At 40.0% G+C, this 10,195-nt stretch overlaps 1 protein-coding gene across 1 annotated transcript in view; it reads right to left on the minus strand.

Annotated features, from left to right (window-relative positions):
* CFAP43 (cilia and flagella associated protein 43) overlaps window positions 1–10,043 on the minus strand; it is a 129,947-nt gene extending 119,904 nt beyond the window's left edge. Inside the window, exons 1-2 of the mRNA XM_053207397.1 lie at window positions 9,909–10,043; window positions 3,899–4,075 (exon numbers count right to left, since the gene is read on the minus strand). The gene's annotated coding sequence lies outside the window, so the exon portion shown is untranslated. The remainder of the gene's footprint in view (window positions 1–3,898; window positions 4,076–9,908) is intronic.
* Between the last annotated feature and the right edge of the window lie 152 nt (window positions 10,044–10,195).

Here is a 10,195-nt window from a genome sequence, read left to right on the forward strand (position 1 = left end):
TATCCCTATTGCAGAGAGATGGAAATTGAGTCTCAGGAAAGTCAAGAATTTTGTACAGAGTATCACAATCTTAAATGGATTTGAACCCAGGTGGATTTAATTATGTGAAAGAACCCTTCTTTCCAGACATGTGAAGACTTGAAATTTTAAATCAAATTGGGCATTTAACTTGAATTGAGCATTTTCCCGGAAGAAGAAGAAAAATAGGGAATCCTTCATAATTCTCGGAAGTTTTAGAATAAAGAATATGGGACCAGGTTACATTTTTATGGTAATTCTGAGCCAATTAGTAAAAATGGATGAATGTTATTATTTTGTGCATTTAACCTAACATATTCAGGTTTATTTTCACATTTCAAATATTTTTGTAGTGTGTGTAAAACATAGCTGTATGATTACATTTCATGTCCCAAGTTGCTTACCTTGATCTTGATGCTGAAATAACTACATTTGGTTGAAACATGGAAAGGATTTGTAATCAACATCCAAGTAAATAATACACTGTTATTAAATAGTGTAAATAATACACTGTTATTAAGTAGTAAATAATACAGTGTTAGACAATGCTCTAAAGAAGGTGACTAAGAAAGTTAGTTTAAGGGGGAGAGGGGAGATTGTTACATCAGGCCCACCCTGAATTCCAAGGCAAGAATATAGGCAAGACACCTGTAAGCCATTTATCCAAGTATTTTTAAATGATTTATTAAAATTTAAAAGTTGGAATGCCCAGGTGGCTCAGTTGGTTAAGCGTCCAACTCTTGATTTTGGCTCAGGTCATGATCTTGTAGTTTGTGAGTTCAAGCCCCTCATTGGTGCAGAGCCTGCTTGGGATTCTCTTTTCCCACCTCCTCTGCCCCTCTCCCAGTGCTCTCTCTCTCTCTCTCTCTCTCTCTCAAAATAAATAAACTTAAAAAAATGAAATAAAATTTAAAAGTCAAAATACAGGGGCGCCTGGGTGGCTCAGTCGGTTGAGCGTTCGACTTCAGCTCAGGTCACGATCTCACGGTCCATGAGTTCGAGCCCCGTGTCGGGCTCTGGGTTGACGGCTCAGAGCCTGGAGCCTGCTTCCGATTCTGTGTCTCCCTCTCTCTCTGCCCCTCCCCCATTCATGCTCTGTCTCTCTCTGTCTCAAAAATAAATAAACGTTAAAAAAAATTCTAATAAATAAATAAATAAATAAATAAATAAATAAATAAAAAGTCAAAATACAAATTACAGGAATGAAAATTAAAAATTCAAATCAGGGGGCACTGGGTGGCTTAGTCAGTTGAGCATCTGACTTCAGCTCAGGTTCATGAGTTGAGCCCCACATGGGGCTAACAGCACAGAGCCCGCTTAAGCTCCTCTGTCTCCCTCTCTCTCTGCCCCTCCCCAACTCACACTCGTGTGCTCTTTCTCGCGTGCTCTCTCTCAAGAATAAATAAACATTAAAAAAATTCAAATCAGAATTTTAAAATGAAGGCAAAATTGTTATTTCATTTTTTATCATAATTAAATCTTAAAATATTTTATATCAAACATTGTAATTCTAGTGTTCAGTATCCATCTAGTCAAAGTGAAGAATTGGTGTCAGGCTCCAACATGTTTCATCTAGTCCCATGTACATAAATAAACGTAGGCATAATAAGGTTTGCATTATATTGTAATGCATTCCACAGTCTCATGTGTTACTAATGCCAATACCACACTAATTCATGAGAACCCCTGGGTGCACAAATTGGAACCCAAAGAGAATTAAGAAAATAGTGACTTGATTCTACTGAGAAAGGGTCCTTAATTATGAGAGCAGCCTAATGCATTCATACTCTCAGCAGCAGAGGACTAGACACATTTATTATCTGTCTTTTCTCATATCCAAGCATTTCTGCCACTCAGATCTTCCCTACACTCCCTAAATAGTTTCTCCCTCTGATGTCAGTCAGTAGTGATACATTCCACAAACCTCACAGTGGTCAAAAACAGTAAGTAGTCTGGTTTCGAGGACCTGGGGCAACAATGGAGAAACCCGGGGCGAGAAGAGGGCTAGTCACTATGGTAGATCTTTAGGGTTGCCATGGTTCTGCGAGAATGTGGAGTGCTGTATCCTGCACGTTGGTGGCATGGGCTCTCTAAAGCAGGGGCACTCCTTGCTGCGTCTGTGGATGGTACAATGTCACAGATGTTTAACAAACTACGGAGTGAAAGATAAAATAGCGTAGGAGGAAAGCTTTGTGGGAGATGGTGAAAGGGGGAAGCAGTGGAATTTATTAGATGACAAAAACAGTACAGTTTAACAAAAAGTCGGGAAGTTAGTTACTCCTGCAGAAGGTATCTGGTTGTGGAGGGCATTGAGATGGGCTGGGCGAGACTTCTGGGCTCACCTGGGGCCTTGGATCCCTGGCAATTTTGCAGAACACTGAAATGAATGTTAATTAAAAATGAAATTTTATATTATATTACTCTCTTGTAAAAGCATAAACAAGAAAATATATCTATGACTCTATATATCCATATATCTATGGACTCTAACATGGACTTCATTTAAATAGAAATCCAGGGGCCATTAGTAGATAGAAATGAATGAATTCGCCGTGTGCCATAAATATCACTTAAAATAGCATTTTCAAGGAGTATTAAGTACAAAGTTTTTGAAGAGCAAAGGTTTACCATCATTACATATTCAAAATTTGAGTTTGGATGTCCTTCTAAAAAGCTTCAAGGTTCATCCCCATTAAATTCTCCATTGTACCTTCTCATAAAAGTAAAAGCTTAAAAGCAGTAAAATCCATCAGTACGTTCCATTTTATATCCTTTCATCTTATTTCCCTTCCATTTCCTTTGCCCATAGGGTCTTTCATACTCATAATCCCTTGAAGTAGAAGCAAAGAAACAGTGCTTTCAAAAAAAATACATGTTCTGTGGCCATATGTTTTTACTGGTAGAAATCTGGCATGACAAGTTTAGACTTGGATGCTTGATTGTATTCTATGACAAAAACTTGAGTCCAGAATGAGAAAGTGAAGATGAAGTGGTGAAAATACATATTTGAATTCAGATTATACTCTCAGAGGCTATGTGATTTAGAGAAAAGAGCCCCCAGCCTAAAAGTTTATGTTCTTATTCTATCTGGCTTCTTACTAGATATGTGATACTGGAAAAGCCAAAACATTCTGAAATTTAACTGCATCATCTGTAAAGTGAATCTGATATTTTCCCCTGCCTACCTCCGCAGGATTATTTATGAGGATCAAATGAAATGATATACATAAAAATGACTTTAAATGAAATGTACAATATAGGCAGATGGTCCTGTTACATAGCTACATAGTTGCAAGTCAGTTGCAAGTCCCTCAGCCTGAGCCTGGGAAGGAAGGTGATTTATAGCACACTGAAAGCAGGCAGTGCATAGATTACTATGGTGGGTTAAGGCTAAGAAAGAAGATTATCAAATTCCCTTCAATTGTTCATTAGCATTGGTAACACGTTTGTGTTCTAGAGCAGTTATGGGTTGTAACACCTTAGTGATTTGTATGATTTGTTTACTAAGTTGTGACCAACAGCTTTTTGTTACTGAAAGAACATAAACAAAATCTCACAAAGCATCCCACAGGGTAGGGTAAATAAAGTCTCAGGGGTGTATGTGTGTATGTGTGTGTGTGTGTGTGTGTGTGTGTGTGTGTGTTTGATCACTTTAAAAATGTGATTTAAAAATGACTTAAAAAAAGTCAGTAAGTACATTAGAGGTAACTGTGAGCAAGACATACTGAATTTCATCAAATTTCAGATAAAATTATTAAGGGGTAAAATCTACCAAAAAATTACAAAAGAATCCTTTCTCATCACTCAGAATTTTTATTTTATATTTATTGAAAGTGCTCTTTAAAATTTATATTTTTATCATAAAAGAACTGAAACTTACCTAGAAATAGATTTTTATCCTGGAGCACCTGGGTGGCTCAGTGAGTTAATCACCCAGCTCTTCGGCTCAGGTCATGATCTCGAGGTTCCTGAGATCAAGCCCTGAGTTGGGCTTTGCACTGACAGCGCAGAGTCTGCTTGGGATTCTCTCTCTCTCTGTCCCTCTTCCCTGCTCTCTCTCAAAATAAATAAACATAGAAAAAAGAAATAGGTTTTTATCCTATATTACTCTCTTGTGTAAGTATAAACAAGAAAATATAGGGGCACCTGGGTGGCTCAGTTGGTTAAGCATCTCACTCCAGCTCAGGTCACGATCTCACAGTGAGTGAGTTAGAGGCCTGAGTTGGGCTCTGTGCTGACAGCTCTGAGCCTGGAGCCTGCTTCAGATTCTGTGTCTCCCTCTCTCTCTGCCCCTCCCCCACTCATTTTCTCTCTCTCTCTCTCTCTCTCTCTCTCTCTCTCTCAAAAATAATAAACATTAAAAAAAAAGAAGAAAATATAAATGATGTGAGTTAAGGTTTTCCTACAACTTGTTCACTTTTACAACCCAGCTATTTTGAACAATTTCTCAAGTCAGAGTCATAGGTATTCATTTACCACTACCTCATCTGCCACTCCCCACCCCCTGCATTGTCCTCTGTGCCAATAAGAGCATTTCATTTAATAATGGAAAAAGGGTGCCCTCTTATTATCTCTGGGATTTTCTTTCAAGCCATTGGCATCCACCCTGCAAAGTTCAAGCACAAGCAATAACATCCATGTCAGGATTGCACCAAGCCTATAGTGATTTTAAGATATAGCCCAATTTTCAGAAGTGTTCAAAAGTGGAGAAATGTACAGCTTAGAATTAATGAAATATGGCAGTAGTTAAGAGATCAGACTGTGATGTCAGTTCAGAATTAAAAGACCCATTCCACCATTCAGAAGTATGTTGCTGTTGGAAAGCCACTTAATTTCTGTCCCTGAGTTTCCTCATCCATGAGATGGTAATATTAACAGTATTTCTTCTTTAATTTTTATTTAATTCTTTATTTATTTTGTTTTATTAATTTTTATTTAATTTAAATTTTAATTAAATTTAATTAATTTATTTAATTCTTATTTAATTTAATTTTTATTAATTTAATTTTATTTATTTAACTTTTATTTAAAGTTTAATTAAAACTTTTTCATGTAGAACATTTAGCAGACACCTGGCAGGCAGCATGCATTCACCAGAGGGAATTATATCCTATATGCTATTTTACATTTCCATTTAACAGTATATCTTGAACGTATTTCTGCATCAGTATATATAAAACTACTTCATGCTTTTGGGGAGGAAAAATTTTTCTCCATCCTTCTAGATTCTTTTGGCTGGTCTAAGAATTAGATTGACATGGGAAAGTTTAATAGGAGAAAATCAAATTTAATTATGTATGTTTGGGGAATCCACACAAACATGAAAGGTTCCAAAAATAGGCAAAATGAGGTATATACCTCATCTTGAACTGAGAAGGGGGTAGGGATCTGGGGCTTTAAGGGGAGGAGATAATTTCCAGAAAACAAGATGAAAACAAGCAAATGCTTCGTAAACAAATGTTTGTGGGGCCATACAAAAAGAATGAGACACAGAGAGGAATTTTAAAAACAAACTTTGCTATGTTTCTTCCTGTCTACCACACCTAGTTCATCTTAGGCTGTTATTTATGATAATAGCTCCCTTCTTGGAACAGGTCTTTCATGCAAATTCTTTCAGGTATTCAGGGAGAAGGTCAAAGGTTCTTCCTGAGCCTTCTGTTTCTTATAAATAATCAGCCTAAAATAATCCATATGCCAAAAAAACACATTTTGGGGTGGCAAAATTTTCTCCCCTACAGTCCCTTTTAAGAGTAGTTAGGTTGGGGGCACCTGGGTGGCTCAGTGGGTTAAGCAGCCAACTTCCGGCCAGGTCATGATCTTGCAATTGGTGAGTTCCAGCCCCACATAGGGCTCTGTGCTCTTAACACAGGGCCCGCTTCTGAGACTGTCTCCCTCTCTCTCTGCCCTTTCCCTGTTCACGCCCTTTGTCTCTCAAGAAAAAACATAAAAAAAAAAAAAAAAAGTCGTTAGGTTGGTGTTTTGCTCTTATTTTTTACCTGTCCTTTTAAAAATCAGTTTCTTTTTCGTTTTTTGATCAGCCATGGTCAGTATTGTCTCTTCACTGCCTCTTTAATCAGAAACCTTACACACACGATGCAGGAAAACCAAATCCCCCTCTGCCCACGACGTGCCCGGAAAAGTCTGCAGTCCTTTTAGCTCTAAAAGCTTTAGATGTTTTAGACCTTTGCCCTTGTGGCAGTCCACAGCAAACAGAAGTGCAGGGCTGGCTCTTCCACCCTGAAAGCCTCCCCTCGGCGTCTTCTGGGCCAGGGCAGCGAAGCGTTTCCGCAGGGCCTTGAACTCCTGCGCGCAGAGGTCCTTAGTCAGGCGGCCTCCCGGGGCTGTGGACGCCTGCACGCACCTGCCGTAGGCCGCGGCCTCGGCCTCGGCCCCACAGGCCGGTACGTGTCTCCGGAAAGCGTGGAGTTGGCCTCGCAAGCGCCCCCACACGGCTCTGTTCCACGACAAGAGTAGCTCCTCCTGGCGCCCGTGAGCGCCGCCATCTTAGGTCCATCCTCTTCCCTAAAATCAGTTTCTTAAAAAAATTCTTTTTGATATATAGCATAGAGTAATAACTCAGATTACATAGAAAGGTTTTCAAATGAAGACAGTCTTCATCTCATTTCTTCTCAACTCATTGTTTCCTACCTCAGTTCCATTGTCCAGAAGCCACCTCCAGCGTAAGAAACAGAATATAACCAGGCCCTGCAAGCACCGCACCATGTCACGTGCCTTCTCTTTTTCTTTCTCTTCCTCGATCCAGCGGTATTCACTCACCGGAATTCTGTTTATTATGGTTGCTTGCTTCTCAATTTTACCACATATGCATGTGCCATAACTGACATGCTGTGTCATTTTGCATGTTTTTAAAGTTAATATATTAGTCATGACACGTATATTAGTTTGTGACTTGCTTTTGTGACTCAGTCTTATGTTTTCGAGATGCATTCATGTTAATAGTTGTAGCTGTAGTTTATTAGTTTTCATTGTTGGATAGTTGGCCATTATATGAACATATGAATACACCACAAATTATTTATCCATTGTACCCAGGGTACACTTTTACTATCCCTCTATCCCTGTTCCCCCCCCCCCCCCGCCCCCCGTTTTTCGTTTTTGTTTTTGTGGTTTTTTTGCTATTCAAGCTCCTTTCTTTATGGACCATTTATTCCTGTATGGTATGGCTTCTTATTGTAAGGATTATAATGATTTTTTTGTTTTTTCACTTGACCTCATTCTGGGCCTTACTAATTCATTCTCATTCCACTGGTATTTTTCCATGGAATCTCTTTGTTGAAGCCTGCCATAGACTGTCACAGAATGTTAATTCTGTAAGAAGATAAGGGCCCCTAATTTTTCAAGAGATTTTAAATATAATTAATTAAAATAATAACGAGTGAAACACTTCATGTGACTTCAATATTCCTAACTTACTCTATAAAAATACCTTATTAATTTTAATTGATCGTGTTCTAAAAAGTATAATATTATTCAAATTACATTCCTGACAAGTCACAAAACAATGTTGTATCAAGTGAGTGTATATGGTCAGTAAGTCACTTGTATCAAGTGAGTGTATATGGTGGTACTTAGAAGGCAAAACACTGTTTCTTATCACTTGACCTTTAACCAGCAGAATCAGTTCGAGTTAGCCCCCTCAGGTTAATTACTGACAATCACAACTGCAAAAATGTGAAATACTGTGCCCTTCACCTGTGGCTAACAGCAGTGGGTATCCAGATGGTTACATTATGAACACAATCACAGAGGGCCTGGAGAGGAACCACTATAATGCACAGCAGTACAGTAGTTTCCTGGGACAATATATGTTTTTTTCAATTTCTTCTTTTGAGCAATTAACCTTTTACTTTATTGTTGAATTGGATCTTTCAAATTGTTACAACAAAATGTTACACTAGTCATGAAGTTTTTAGGTTGGCCAATCAGAGACTTAATTTGCATTGTATCATAAATGTGCTAAAAGTCCTTCTAAAAAGTTAGTTTTCTAAAAAAAGAGCTAAGCAAGACCCCTGTGTTAGTAAAAAATGTGCCTTAATTTTTTTTATTTAGTATCTGTATTAATAAGCATTTATTTAACGTTTATTCTGTGCCAAGAACTCGTTTAAGTGTTTTCTATATATTTACTAATGTAATACTTCTTCAAACTCTATAAGGGAGGCAAGAAGTTTTCACCACTGCATTTTACGGATGAGGGAACTAAAACACAAAGGGATCTTGCCTACATTCACACAGTTTAATAAGGGGTTATTATAATTTATAGAGTTTTATAAGAAATTCATAGATTGAATTATTAATTCATAAATCCATATTTGAAACCTCACCCCCCAGTACCTCAGAATATGACTTTATTTGGAAATAGGTCCATTACAGCTGTAATTAGTTCAATTAAGATGAGGCCATATTAGAATAGGGTGGGTCCCTAATCCAGTATGACTAGTGTCCTTATAAAGAGGGGAAATTTGGACACAGATATGCACACAAGGAGGAGGCCATGGGAAGGTGAAGGCAGAGATGGAACAGATGCTTCTACAAGCCAAGGATACCAAAAATTGCCAGCAAAACCATCCAGAAGCTAGAGGAGAGGCATGAAATAGATTCTCCCTTATAGTCTTCAGAAGGAACCAAGTCAGCTGACATTTTGATCTCAGACTTCTGGCCTCCAGAACTGTGAAAATAAACTTCCTTAAAAAAATTTTTTTAATGTTTATTTATTTTTGAGAGAGAAAGAGAGAGCAGGGGAGGGGCAGAGAGAGAGAGGGAGACACAGAAGGGGAAGCGGGCTCCAGGCTCTGCGCTGTCAGCACAGAATTCACGCACTGTGAGATCATGACCTGAGCTGAAGTCGGCGACTTAGCTGACTGAGCCACCCAGGCGGCCCTAAACTTCTGTGGTTTAAGCCACGTAGTCCGTGGTACTTTGGTAACCTAACTCTTGAAAACTAATAAAGGGGTGGAGTGGGCATCAAACCCAGGCAGGAAAGGCTGCAAGATTGGTGTGCTTATCACCTCACTCTCTGCCTCTCCCTCTCCCTTAATAGAGCTAATCAAAATAAAAGCAGACACCAAGGCCTGGAGCAAATAAATGGCACAGGAATTACCAGCTTGCAAATCTAGGCAGACAAACAAAACACTGACCCCTTTCTAGAGTCTGTACCATGTGCCCTGGAGCCTCTGCTTTTCTGCCTCTTTAAGGGACTTTCAGCAGTGGCTCTAGACAGACATTTGTCATAGATCTACAAGTCTAAATTTACTCAGCTCACTTGCGGGACTCTGAGCCTGTGCCCCTACTCAGCTTCAAAATCCAAACCTTTGTGGTGCCTGGATGGCTCAGTCTTTAAGCATCCGACTCTTGATTTCAGCTCAGGTCATGTTCTCACCTTTCTGATGGCCCCTTTGGAGGGATGGAGCCTACGAAAGGCTCTGTGCTGAGCCTGCTTGGGATTCTCTCTCTCCCTTCCTCTCTCTGCCCCTCCCCAGCTTATCCCTCTCACTCTCAAAATAAATAAACTTAAAAAAAAATCCAAACCTTTAATAGGTTTTTTAAAGCAGCACCAGCATTCTGAGGTTAGTATTATCCACATTTGTGCTGTTCCCTTTGGGTTAAAATTAAAAGGATGTGTCCTACAGGTGACAGTAAGAACAATGGCCCTCTTAGTAGCCATATTAAGCTATGCAATAGTAGTTGTATTAAGTACCGACAAGGAAAGGAAAAGGCTGCACAGATGGCTGGGCGACCTGACTCCGGCAGTGGACAGGTATCTTTGCAGAATACATCCCAGAACTGTGAGCAAGCTCGAGGCTGGGGCCCACAAGCCCTCAAGTCAGGGGAGTTTGGGGACGGAAGGGGATCTGCACCCAGACCCATGTCACCTGAGAGCAGCGGTTGTGCCTCCTCGCCCAGGTGCGGGGTGTGGGAGGTCAGGTCAGGGTTAGGCGTGGACATACGTGGAGGCCGGCCTGGAGACCACCATCCTTCTGGATGGGGGGATGTCTTTGAGGGTGTCGAGCTTCTTCTGTGGCTCTGGACGTGGGTACCTCTCTTGGCCAGCGAGTACACTCGGGCACGACCAGCAGCTGCGGTGTTTTAGCGCTAGCTCTGCAAAACCGGGAAGGCCAGGCCTAGGTGGGCGCGTTGGGTGGGTCTGCGGCTGCGATTT

The sequence above is a fragment of the Acinonyx jubatus genome, chromosome D2 (genome assembly GCF_027475565.1).
Source record: "Acinonyx jubatus isolate Ajub_Pintada_27869175 chromosome D2, VMU_Ajub_asm_v1.0, whole genome shotgun sequence".
Classification (NCBI taxonomy): domain Eukaryota; kingdom Metazoa; phylum Chordata; class Mammalia; order Carnivora; family Felidae; genus Acinonyx; species Acinonyx jubatus.